General features: G+C 35.7%; 1 protein-coding gene across 1 annotated transcript in view; it reads right to left on the reverse strand.

Annotated features, from left to right (window-relative positions):
* The window catches only part of Epb41l2 (erythrocyte membrane protein band 4.1 like 2), a 193,626-nt gene extending 179,191 nt beyond the window's left edge, over positions 1-14,435 (reverse strand). The window contains exon 1 of the mRNA XM_048798299.1: positions 14,182-14,435. The gene's annotated coding sequence lies outside the window, so the exon portion shown is untranslated. The remainder of the gene's footprint in view (positions 1-14,181) is intronic.
* Between the last annotated feature and the right edge of the window lie 54 nt (positions 14,436-14,489).

Genomic DNA, 14,489 nt, shown 5'->3' on the forward strand with positions numbered 1-14,489 from the left:
TATACAGAAGTCCTCATAGAACTGTGTCTACCACATAACAAATATCAAGAAATGGTATCTATTATTATCATTATTTTTTAATTCAGTATGTCTTTACAAAAGTATTAAATAATTATATGTAACTGAAAATATTAAAATATAAACTATTTCCAAAACAAAAATCCTGCCTGTTAATTAGGAAAAGCATTTCAACTTTTAAGTGATTGTCAGCTGTGAGTATAATGCCATCAATTTATATAATGACTTCTTAATTTGTACGTGATCAGTGTTTAAGGTATGTACCTTCCCCTCTACACTGCCAGACAGAACGATACAGATAGCACCCTACACGGTTATAATAATTATGTGATCTCATTAAAATTTAGTCAACTAAAAAATAAAAATTGCACTTGGTCTAGTTCTAACATACTGCCATTGAACCATACCATGTAAAGGAAGAACAGAAGAGAAGAATAAAAAAGAAAAAAAAAACTAATAACAATACAATACAGTATAAGCAGGCAGAAGCCCTGGGGAAAAAAATTATAAACATAATCATTATCTTCAGAACATACTAAAATTGTGAGATCAGTTCAGTTCTGGTTTAGTGATTGTTAGGATTTTTTGTTATTGTTTTTATTTTTAACACTGGATAAAGTATTCCCTATATCCACAAAACTGCATTTGGACAAAAATGCTTTTAATTCTCAAAACAGAATTTAGATATTTATTCCAAATGCATGACAATTGAAATGTTATAAAAGAACTACTTTGTTATTCTACAAAATCAGTTTGGAACATGAACTTTATTTGGGAAACCAAGAAGTATATGAAAAAAAGGTGGAAGGGGAGCTCATTTTTTACAAAATAAATTACACAATGTATAGAATTTGCTTCAAAATATGAGGGGTAAGGCTGGGTGCAGGGGCATATGCTTGTAATCCCAGAAACAGGAGGAACGCAGGTTCAAGACCAGCCTCAACAATTTAAGAGGAACCCTGCATCAAATTTTAATGTTTTTAAAAAAATGACTGGGGATGTAGCTCAATGATAAAGTACCCCTGGTTCAATCCCCAGTGCCATAAAATTATAGTACAGATAGGTAATGGGAGAAGTCAGGGAATGGAAGAGAAAAACATATGGAATAAAACTGGCTATGTACTGCAAATTGTTGAAGTCAAGAGAGGGTACATGAGGCTCATTATGGTAGCATTCTACTTACAAATTTATGCTGAATTTTCCATAATAAAAGTTGGAAAAGAAAAACAATTTCTTTTATAACCAAAAAGCATATACTCTTTCTTCAAAAAAAATTTTTTTCAATAGATAATCAGAATAAAAATGTGGCTTCAAAAGATTTAACAACAAAAAAATAAGGTCCTTAAAAAAAAAAAAAAGTCACATTATCCTTCACTGTTTTCCTGTGTACTGCACAAAGCAAGTAAAATACAGATCACAGACCAACAGAATGTTCTAGATCCACCCCTCAAGTCTTTCAACTCAAGCTTGCAGCAAGGAGGATGAAAGTGAACTGGTGTCAATTAGGTCACAGCCACATCTGCACTACACATGCAGCCCACATCTATGGTTCTTCATTGCAGAGCTGTGAAAGTTAATATCTTCAGCATAACTCTATTTTTCTGGGTTTTTTTTTTGGGGGGGGGGGGACCTCAGGGAACAGATGAATGCTTTCACATTCCAATAAAACATTCCAATATGTGCATAATTTAAAACAGACAGCCTTGGGATTAAGGAAATTAAGATGCAGACTTTACTGATGTTGATTCTAATGGCCATGATTCAAAAACTGTTTTGGTTACAAGCACACAGATAAACTCTATTTCTTTGTCAGTGAACAGACCCAAGTCGTTATGTGACACTTCAACCTTTCATACAGACACTTCTTATCCACTTTATTAAGTGAGAAAAGTTTTCCTTTTCTCCTTAAGAGTGGATTAAATGGAAAATTTTCAAGGAAGATGTTCATTTAGCAGCTTTTCTACCAAAATCTAGAAGCAATTAAACAGAGCACCAGGTATAAGTAAGGAAAAAAAATGGGCTTTAAAAACCAAGGCCATGAACCATTGTCTGGCATACAACCACTGTCACATTTGCTTTCTAAATACTTGTGAAAGCATTTGGCATCATTTTCCAATAATCCCATAGGACTTCCACTTCCTTGTTTTCTCAATAGTATTTCAATATGTTGACACATTTATTGAACTATTTTTGGAAGACCCAGCTCTTTCTACCTTTAGGGCTTGAGATACAAATATATAAAAACTACAGGAACATCCCTTTAGCCACAAAATTTGGCAGACTTCCTGAGTTCTAAGAAAACTTCAATTGGCTACTCCACTAACAACTAAAAAGCACAGTGTAACAGAAGCAACTCTGGATACAAGGAGACCTTGGCTATGCCCAAAGTTCCATTACTAACTACTGAATGACTTTGGGTACCTTTAACCATTTAAATTCCTTTTCTTCTTAGCTGTCAGACCTATGGTACAAATTGTTTTAAACATAAAATGTCAAAATGCCTTGAGAATTTCTGTTGGGGGGAATGTTTTTTTAAGTTCACAAATAAAAACTATCTAAAATTCAAAAATAAATAATAGGAACAAAATAGAAGTTTAGGCCAATGATGAGGTGCAGTAGTGTATATATACCTACTCAGGTACACAGGAAGCTAAGGCAGAAGGATCAGGTTCGAAACCAGCCTCAGCAACTTATAGAACTTAAGGAGACCCTATCTCAAAAAGTAAAGAGAGTTGAGAAAATAGGATAGTGACAGAGTACTTCCTATCATGTGAAAGGACCTCAGTTCAATATCTGTATTTGGAGGAAAAAAATTCAAGAAGCTTATGACAGTCAGCCCAGTTTTATACTATTATCTAAAAAGAAAAAAATGTGTAAAAGCACCATGATTAAACAAACAGTATTTAGAAACTACCAATGTTTACCAACTTTATTTACGTACCCACTTTTATAATTTTTGCCAAATCCATTCAGTCATTGTGTTACTGCTGATGACCAGTGAACGAGTCCTTGCTTCCCCAATGTTGAAGAATAACACCAGAGAAGCACGCCGAGGCAAGGTCAGAGTAGAAATTATAAGTTTATTAAAGGACAGCAGAAAAGATTTCTCCCGGAGGAAGAAGGAAACCCAAGAGGTGGAATCCGTGGAAGTGCGGTTGTCTCTCCATTTTATAGTTTTCGGTGATGGAATGTAGGTGGGAAGGCCCGAGGGGTGGGACACAGGTGGGCCAAAGAAGTAATCTGGGCACTTCCCAGTCAGCATCTCTAAATTTGCTGTTCATTAACATTTCTTTGGGATGGGCTATCTTCAAATCTGTTGGGGGCTGTTTCCTGGACTTCATTAACATTCCGAGAGTTGCTCAACTTTTCCAGGAATTCATTCTCAACATGGCCTCCATTTTAGATTTCATTCCATATTAGACCCTATTTACCTAACTACACTGACTACCTAATTTTAAATCTGGCTTCAATTGTATTAATTATTAAAAACACATCTTTAAATCAAATCACTTTAAAATATCCACTTTAGCCTCAGGCTAAGAAATATCAATGAATTGATATTTTTGAGATGCTTGTTTATTTTTCTGATAAATACTGACATATATTTAAAGATTAGAAGAAAAACATTAAACCAGATGTAGGGATACATGCCTATAGTCTCAGTTACTTGGGAGGCTGAGGCAGGAGGATCTGTAGCAACTTAGTAAGACTTTCTCAAAAAATATAAAGGGTAGCATAGGCCTATAATCCCAGCAGCTTAGGCTGAGGCAGGAGGATCATGAGTACAAAGCAGCCTCACCAACTTAGCAAGGTCCTAAGCAACTTAGCAAGATTCTAATTTTTTTTTTTTTTAAAGGGGTGGGGATGTGGCTCAGTGGTTAAGCATTCCTGAGTTCAATCCCTGGTACCAAAAATAAAAAGGGATGAGGGTATAGATTCATGGTAGAGCACTTGACTAACATATAAGGCACCTGGGTTTGATCCCCAGTACTTAAAGAAAAAGAAAAAGATTCATCTATGTAATACAATCATTTCACATATTACCACATTTTAGGGAAATACTATTCTTATCTATCACTAACAATACTTTCTACACTAATGACGAGAGGACTTGAATTTATAAATCTCTAAAAACCCACGGGTAACTTAGTCAATACCAATCATAAGAACTCAAAGCCATAAGATTTTCCTGGAGCTTCCTCAGATCACACAGCCATTAATAACTCACTACCTTATTTGGAATCTCCATTTTGTTTGAACTTCCCCAAAATCCATACACAAAACATTTATACCTTCATATTAGTGTAAGTCCCACACTTTCATAATTTATTTACACCTTTTTTAATAATGGAAATTTTCACCGTAACAGTATTTAACAGAGTCTGTGAATTCAAAGGTTACTCTAATCCCCAAATCATATTTAAAGAATATTCAAACTTATAAGGGCTGGGGATGTGGCTCAGTGGTTAAGCGCCCCTGGGTTCAATCCTTGATATCAAAAAAAAAAAGGATATTCAAACTTATGTATGGCAACCATGTGACAGTTTTAAGACAAAGTTAAGATATTGACTAAAGTCTAAAATAAAACTGCCACTTTTGATAAGCACATATTTGACAAATCTGTTTTTATGTATTTTTAAGTGTAGCTCAAATATATAATATTTACAAGTTTATACTGATCTAATCCTTGAAATATCACAGAATAAAAAGAAACATTTATTGAATTCCTCCTAGAAAGCTTTTTTTTTTTTTCCTGGAGGTACTGGAGATTAAATCCAGGGCCTTATACACACTAGGCAAGCATTCTACCCCTGTGCCACACCCACAACCCAGAAAACACTTTCTACTGCAATGACTGTTAGAGTCTGTAAACAAGTCTGGAGGGTGCCTGGCAAAATGCCAGAGGGAGTGGTTTGTGAAGTAATGCCAGTGAGCCATTAAGTGTGGAGATTTCTTATTGGTTGACTGGTGTATCTAGTTTATGCTAATTAAGATAAGCTGTGTGGAATGTATAAATACCGCTCCTGTCCTACAATAAATGGCTCCTACTCCTGCTGTATCAACGTACACAAGTTGTTCCTCACCTCCCCCCCGCTATTTTGCTGCAGCGGACTGCGGCAAATGACATAGCAGTCATCCACTCAGATCCATCCTAAATACTGACTCAATCACCTGATTTTTCTGCCTGTTTTTATAAATAACTGAAGGCAGCAAGAGGCATGGGAAAAGTACAACTTTAGTACAGTGATAGTTCTTACCAAAAATAATAATCTAAAGAATTTGATTTTTAATCAGTTTAAAACCCTGAATCCAGTGGACTGCAATTGAGTTAATTTCTGTTCCCTCCCTACACGACACTAGAATGATAGTAAAGGAATTAAAAAAAAAAGGTACAAATCCCAAAAAAAGGGATGGGGGGAGGAAGGGGAAGGAACAGACCAGCAGATAAGAAAGATATGCCAAAAAAAATTTTAGAAGATGGAAAGCAGATGTACAAAATAACTGACTTAGCAGAGCAGGATACTAAAATGTGAGTTCCTGTTTTGGTGGGAACCTATAAGAAATAAGGTGATTATTCAAGAATTCTCAAGAGCCTTAGGAATTGTAAATTTCAGGTACTTCTGTGGGCTAAGGTAAGATTGCTGGAAATAACCTTCAAAAGGCTACAAAAGATGCCTTCAAAATTAGGAGGGAAGGCAATCACAAACATTTCTATATACCCAAACTATAAAAACAATTAAACTAAGAATGGAAAAAGACATTTCAAGATACGGGAGTTCTTAAAGAAACTGACATCCCATTTAAACTTCCCTGGACAACTACCTAAAGTGCTCATGATTAGAATTAAACCAAGAACAGGACATGGAGTCCAGAAGACATGGAACCTGGGAAGAGAAGCAAAGGGAATTCCACAAAGGCAGCTACACAGCAGCCCAAGAATCACACAATTGCTGGGGATGTAGCTCAGTGGTAGATTGTAAGCTTAATCATATAGAAGGGTCCACATTTAATTCCCAGCACTAAATCAAGGTGGGGTGGGGAATCACAAAACTAAAAGTAGTACTCAGATCTGCTTCAAAATCACTCCTTTACAAAAGAAACTAGGAGAAAGAAAACCAGCCAGAAAAGGAAGTCTGTCTTCTACCAAAATGTTAGATGCTACAGAGGTTACTAGGTTCCTCAAAACTTCAAGTTCTGAGTAACAGCCTCAAATAATTAACAATAACTGGCTCCAGAAGACAAACGTTTTAGCCACACACAAGCTGAGTGCCCTTGAGCAACTCATTCAATTTTTAAATTCAATTTTTCATCTGTAAAATGAAAGTCATACCAAATTACCCAAGGTATTACTGGAAAAAGGATGAGCAATATTAATATGCCTAAAGTACCAATTATACTGGGGACTTATAGTCTATGCTCCAATACAATCATTTTCCTTTTTTTTTTAACATGTTTATTGATTATCAATACTTCTGATCTTACTGGATTACTTAAGATGGAATCTAGAACAAAGCCAACCAAGAGCATAAAATACATTTATCCAGGATAGATTAGGCAAAGCACTTGGTAACAGCACCACAAGCCTAAAGGATACAGGCGAACCAAGGAGAAGTGTCAAACAGAGGCCTACATCTATGGAACAAACTTATAGGGAGGAAGAAAAGGAGGGAAAAAATTAGATCAAGCCTCTAAATCATAATCATAAAAAATTAGATTCAATTATGGATCTAAAGAAATGACAGAATAGGTTAACGACACTACAATGTTGAAATCAGCAAAATTCAAACTGTGGGAAACCATATAGAATAATCAATTAAGTTTCTCCAACAAATGAATTACAAGGAAAAATAAGAGATGAAGAGGCAATCAAATCTCATTACTCTAAAAGATCCATCAATGAATTATAATGTAGAGATCTCAACTGGCTCTAGATTCAAACAAACTTTTCTAAAAATTGACACCTGAGACAAACAAAGATCTTATTACTAACAGATAATTGATGATATTAAGGAAATTTTAGCATGAATCCACTTATGTTTACAAAACAGTTCTTATCTTAAAGAGGATGAAAATGAAAGGAACCTCATGCTGAGAGCAACACTGAAAGGCTTTTAAAATGGAGGCATGAAGGAAGTAGGACTTAGGCAGTCTCCAGCTGCTGCCTACAATGTGAACTCTAGTCATCTCCACCTTTTGACAGCAGGAATCTGAATGACAAGAATGACCACATAATTACACTGTGCCCAGAGACTCAAGAAGTGTATCAAGAGGTTATCAAACTCTTATTTGATGAACATTACTAAGTGTATATATTCTTTTATCTTCTATCAGTCACATTGCCCCATTCTTTCTCAACATTTAATAAACTGGCAGTGTTTGCTCATATAAGTTCCCATTGCCTTCTTCCGAATACTGATTCAGAGCTATCTAAACCTATGTCTCCTAAATTGTAACTCTTAGGACCCCAAATAAAGTTCTTTTAGTTTCTCAGTTAAAATTGATAGACTGATACATAATAAAATATTAAATGATGAAATGATAAAAAATATTTTTAAAAAGCCAAATAATATACAAATAAAATACAGCTCTGAGCTGTGGGAGACTAAACCTGGGCTTTAGAGAACCAACAAATATGTTTAAGACCAGTAGGTAATGAATGAGACCACACTTTCCACATGTTACTATGGGCCTAATGCATGCTGGACACCGATTAATTGGTTCCAAAAACTATGACTCCGACTGTGACACAAAGGTCATTCTTCACAAAGGGAAAGGCAGGAAATAACTGCTGGTTCAAAAGGTAGAAAAGTCCTACTTGTCAGCAACACCCACTTTAAGGTCATACACATGTAGGCCTTTTTCTGTCAATTGACATTTAGTAAAAGCACAAACTCAATACTCTAAAAAAGCCAGCTAGATAATGCAAATGAATGAAGGGGTCTAGAGGTAAGATGAAAAAAAAAAAAAAAAAACAGGAGGAACTGAGACAATATAGGGAAAGGATTATCCATACAAAATGGTATGGAACTACTGATCTCTAACAGATGGTTTTTCCAACTGAGGAGCATGGGCCCAGTATTGCCACAATCCTCCAATATTTTCAGCCTAAAATATTTATGGAAAACCTCCTATTTCTTAATTTTGGCAGTCAGTTTAAAATTAAAACACTACACTGGGGGAAAATATGTCTTCAGGTATATTTCATACACAATAAGAAGTATACTGAATTTATAAAGGTTTCACTTTAAGGCCATATGCAAAAGGTTAAACATTGTCAATAAAAATTCCACTATTAGCCTTATCTCAGCAAGCTCACTGCAGTCAGTTATAGAGAGGGGAAATTATAATACATTATATGCACACATATTTCACACTCAAAATCAAGTTACTTCTGGCAACACAACAAAAAAAGACTATGTTCTCCCTGTGTTCTGAAAACTAGATTCTCATAGATTTGCCATATATATGCACCTTTTGGACATTAACCAAAAAAATGAACAGGGTTTATTAAGTAAGACTTTTCTAAAAGTTCAAAAATTCTAAAGAGTCTATGCTGAGGGGCTGGGGATGTGCCTCAAGGGGTAGCACACTCGCCTGGCATGCGTGCGGCCCGGGTTCGATCCTCAGCACCACATACAAACAAAGATGTTGTATCCGCCGAAAACTAAAAAAAAAATAAATAAATATTAAAAAATTCTCTCTCTCTCTCTCCCTCTCTCTTTAAAAAAAAAAAAAAAGAGAGAGTCTATGCTGAAATAATTAAAAAGTGGTTTTAGGGATATGATAGTAGCTCACTGATAGAGTGCTTACCTACCATATAAAAGGCCCTGGATATGGGGCTGGGGTTGTGGCTCAGTGGTAGAGCACTTACCTAGCATGTGTGAGGCCCTGGGTTGGAGTCTCAATACCGCATATAAATAAAATAAAAGTCCATTTACAACTAAAATAAATAAATATATATATATATTTTAAAAGGCCCTGGATTTGATCTCCAGAACCAACAAAAAAAATAATAACAATAAAATAAAAGTGGTTTTAACTTGTTTTCACCATAGGAAATTCCAATCTCCTATCAAAAAAGACTATTTCCACACAGATAATTGTTACTGACCACTGTAAAAAATGTGCTAACCACATATTCACAAGCAACTCACTAAGTTTTTTCTTAACCTAACAATTTTCACAGATGCCAGGAACTACATGAAGCATTTTATAAGCATTAGCTACTTAATCCTCATATAGGTCTATGAAATAGATATGATTTTTAACCCCTTATTAAAGGAAAGAAAGCTTTGAGAAATACTTTGCTCAAAGTCACTCGTTTAAGTAGCCTAACCAGCATTAAATTAGTATAGATAATAAAATAAAATATTATAATAAAATATTACATAACAAAATATTAAATGATGAAATGATAAAAATCTTTTTTAAAAGATTTAAAAAGATTATTACTGATCCTTCAAAGAAATTTGTGAGAAAATAAAAACACATTAAGTTCACTGATAAGAATATGAGTGACCAAGATTATTTCAGAATTCAATTTAACCAGGATAACTGAGTAAAGGAGGTCAACTAAAGAATTCAGTTGAATGGAAATAAGTACAATCAGACAGAGGGAGATTAATGATAAAAGTGCAACAGGGTAACATGAATAATAAAGAGAAAAATAAAAGAATACCTCTTAAGATCTTGATTTCCTAATAAGAATCTAACTAGATCAGCAATTTGCAGCCTTTTGTTTCCCAAAATCATTTCTTATACTCCCTTTCTCCTTCTCAAATCTCTTACACTTTTGCACACAAACACACCACCTGACTTATAATCTCAGACAGTTTATGAACCCCTGAGGCCCACCTGAGCAACATAATACCTTGCTACTAACCCGACTCTCTACTTCAGGTCAACAGTATGAAAAAAAAGATCTCTAAGCTCCTTTCTGGCCCTCAAGGTAACCTAATTAACTCTACTCTGTTGTTATAATGATGATGGGTACAGTATGGAAGCTCATCAAGGGATCTGGAAACCTGAATTCAGGACTTGGAAAAGATCCTTAGACTGCTGATAACCAGACCTATATAGACAAGTTTTTTTTTTTTTTTAATGAAATTATTCTAGAAAAGGCAACTGAAAGGTAACATTAAGTCTTTAAAATATGTGAAAAGCCGTTCACTAAGGTTGACAGTGCAGCCATAAGAGCAAAGCAAGAAGAAATGGCTTTTAAATTGTACTGTGAAAGATTTGGTTTACCTGCCTGACCTAGGTAATAAGGTCCTACAGATACACAATGATAAAAATCACTTTGAAACTTTTTCTGTGCCACCTTCTGTTTCTCAGCCTAGAAAAAACTAAACCATCCCCTTGACAATAAACTTATACGAGTAAAATTCCAACTTGGCTACCTAAAATAAAAACTTTGGGCTGGGGATGTGGCTCAAGCCGTAGCGCACTTGCCTGGCATGCGTGCTGCCCAGGTTCGATCCTCAGCACCACATACAAACAAAGATGTTGTGTCCGCCGAAAACTAAAAAAATAAATAAATATTAAAAAATTCTCTCTCATTCTCTCTCTCTCTCTCTCTCAAAAAAAAAAAAAAACAAAAAACTTTGAGATCTCAGAAAAGACTACTCTTATGCCCCAACTTATTCTATATTAGCATAAAGATTACTTGGGACCCAGACTATATATATTCAGACTTTTTGACTAATATGCTAAAGTGAAAACATACCAATATGAGAGGAATCAGTGAAGTGAAAACACGTTTCCATTTTACAAGTATAAAATTAGCTCGATTTCAATCTGAAAAAAAAAATTGAGGTGGTATGAAGGCATTCAACAGGGCACATGACATCTACACTATATCAAGGCAGAAGAGACAACACTTTAAAAATGAGAAAATTCAGAAACCCACTGAAATTCTAAGATAAATACTATCCCCAAAACCAGGGAAATAATGTACAGATTATCTACCCTTGTAAATATGGAAAGCACACATCTAAGAAACCCACACAGATTCCAAGTCAACCACAAAACAAGGGGAAACAATGTCTAGTGGTTTAAAAAAAAAAAAAAAAGAACCTATATTAGCTATGTGATATTTCTACATGAACTACAATCAGTTTCTGTAAAGCCAACTCTTTCAACTTTAGTAAAAGCACCTCAATGTATAAAAGTCTGATTAATTCTCCAAATATTTATTAAGTACAAACATTGTGTACCCCACCTGGCAAATATAGGTAATAGTCCCTCCTCTTATACAAAATATACACACTTTATAGAAAAACTACCCCAAAATCAATTATAACTCTTAATCATTTCTAGATAAAAGAGATGATTAACTTCTTTCCTTTCTGGCTTACTTGTAACTTCTAAGTAAGTATATTATCAATAGCTAACTTGAAGGCCATTCCCATATAGTTAATATCAAGGGATTGACTCCATTTTAGATTTTAGTCTGGGGTACAGACAGAGGAAAGATAGAAATCTTCCCAATATCAAGTTGCTGGTTTATACCAAAACATGGTGTTCCCAAGGGATGCTATGTCTAGAATCTGGGGGAATCATATACAAATCTTCTGTTTACACAAGTCTTCCAAAGAGACTAGAAATGTTTGTGTGTTGAGGGGAGGGGACAAGGTCTGAGTGGATTTGAGGACTACTAACAGTTCATCCAAGATTCTATAAAAGAGCAGTAAATTAGGGTTTGGCTAGTATTTGCTGACTACTGAAGCCAGCATAAACTTTACTTGAGGCTTTTAAATCTGTAAGGATAACCAGTAGTTAGGTACAGTAATTCTGAATCTGAAAAAAATAAACAGGCCCACTGGAATTGTTTCTAAATAAAGGTGGGGTGGAAAAGGTAGGCACATTTCCTTTGTTTTCTCCAAGTAAAACAATACAGACTTAAGAAATGCAAAATGTAACTCTTTGGTGGCATTGATCCCTATAAGTTTTTATTGCCTTCTTAAAAAATCCTTGCAATTTATATTTTTCAGAAGTTCACACACAGCTTTAAAATAGACTACTTCAATTCAAAAAACAAAGAAAAAATCTCATGCTTTCCTATGAAAACAGAAACAAATCAAACTTTCAACAATATTTAGCATTTCGCTATATAAAATAGAAACCCAGGGTTGGGGTTGTAGCTCAGCGGTAGAGTGCTCGCCTAGCACAGGCGAGGCCCTGGGTTTGATCCCCAATACCACATAAAAATAAATAAAGATATTGTGTCTAACTACAACTAAAAAATAAATATTTTTTTAAAAATTTAAAAATTAAAAAAAAATAAAATAGAAACCCCACATTTCTAAATAAAACGGCGAAGATAAAAACTTTGTAGGTCACTAGCCACAGTAATATGAGAGTGGTGATTAAGCACAGAACTTGATGTTAAACATAACTCTACAATATTACTAATTACAGAGAAATTTTACCAATAAATATTTTGGTTGAAGACTGCTTTGTCATCTTTGCAAGTATTTTTAGTTGAAAGCAAGTGTTGGGTAGTACACGTGGACATGGTTCTCATTTTTAAATATCTATTTTTACATTCTGGTCACTGGTTAGGTTTTCTAAACTCAATTCTTTAGAACTGGTAATTTGGAAAGGGTAAACCACAAGATCATTATGCTAAAAAGCAAAAAAACCTAACAAGCTCACCAACTCAGATCAGTACAAAGCTAACTTGGAAAGCTCAGAGTTCTCACATCTAACCATGGGCCCTTAAAGTCACTAACTCCTGAAGAATGTGTCTGTAAGTGGGCAAGCTATATTAAAGTTAGGTTTCCAAATACAGCAAGAGCTTCCCGTTTCTTTGTTTTCTATTTGCAGTAACTTTTTGGTGGGCCACCCCTTCAGATTTTTCCTCTATATCTCCAAATTTGCTTAAATTGGACTTAAATTTCAGATTTTAAAATATGCACACCTAATTGCTGCAAAACATCCCATATTGTTTTCTACACTGAATAGCAAATATTTTACTGAAATTCTAGTAGGGTAAGTGATTTTTAATCTTTTCAAATAAACCCCCCCCCATCCAATTTAGATCTCAAAGAGTATGAGCATTGGTGGCTCGATTTATCTACACATTTTCTTTCCAGACTTTTTGCATACAGTAGAAAAACTACTTCTAACAGAGGTAACAGATAAAGAACTGTTATGACTAGGTCTTTCTTTAAGAGGGGTGTTTTTAAAAGGAAAGAAAACTGTCCCCTCCTATTACTCTTAATGAGCAGCCTCTTGTTCTCAGCAGTCAGTCTGCACACAAGACCACTACTGACTTCAGTGGGAATTCTGCCCAAGAAGTGAGGAAGACAGGATAGGATTAAATTAGCCCTAAATCCACAGCATTGTTCCAAACCATTACCACTTGTACAGTTCTCCAATAACCTCCAAAGAGTAGAAATCTGAGGCTTGAAGGTGGTTTTCAAATTGTAGAAATGATTATTCCAGCTCTGACAGGTGACACAGCATAGCTCTTTAAAAGTTGCGTCAAACTCGCAGCCTGATGGAGGGACTGGTTGGCCCTTATCACAATCCAACAATGACAATACAATGCAGTCTCAACGTGACTGCAACAGCAAGCCAGTGATTTCTTACAGCAAAAGACTGCCAAGGGAAAGTGAAAAGAATTTATGCACTATTAGTTCTTAAGAGATTGAGGATTCTAAATCCCAGTTTCCCAAGCCAAAAAAACTGATTCAGTTTGCTTCCAGTGCTAAGTCCAAGAGGAAAGGTGACAAGACAGTAACTAAATGCTGATTCTCAATACAGTGTTGTACATAAAGAATACACAAATAATGTATTCTGATGAGAGAACAAAACAGGAGGAGGAGATAAAGAAGGGACTGAAAAAATAAGAATGAAAGAAAACTAAAACTCACGAAAAGAAAAAAAAAAGAAAAGCTTAAATAGCAGTAACAAAACGCCTGGCACACACATACCATTTCATATGCAATAAGTTCAAGAAACTAGGAAAAGATGTGATTCGGATAAGAGAAAATATATTCACAGCTCCTCTCGGTTCCACCTTTCCTCCAACCCACCCAGGGTCTTAAACGTGGAGACAGCTGTTGTGGTGACAGGGAAATTAAAGGCATTCTCCAGACGACTGTAGAAAGGCCTCCACACAGAGACCCCTCCCCTTATAATACAAGCAAACCTCACCAAAAGAACTTAACCTTAGGGAGGCTGGCATCTGGGAAGTATGCCGACTAACGTCCACCACAGGCGTCGGGCTGCTGGAGGCAACGTCTCCGACGCCAATTTCAATCCCGTCGGCTCCTTATTTTCTCCTCCTCGTCCTTCCCCTGAACCTCACCTAAAAATGCTCCCAACCCTCCGCCCCCAGCGCAGGAGGAGAAAAAGCAGCCATCTGTGGTGAGGTAGCTGGGTGTCGGAATTTTAAGGGTCGAACGCGCGTCCCTGTCGGCTGCCGCCAGCCCACTCCGGGCCGACCGCGCCGCGCGTGGGGC

The sequence above is a fragment of the Marmota marmota genome, unplaced genomic scaffold, assembly GCF_001458135.2.
Source record: "Marmota marmota marmota unplaced genomic scaffold, marMar, whole genome shotgun sequence".
In the NCBI taxonomy this organism is placed as follows: Eukaryota; Metazoa; Chordata; class Mammalia; order Rodentia; family Sciuridae; genus Marmota; species Marmota marmota.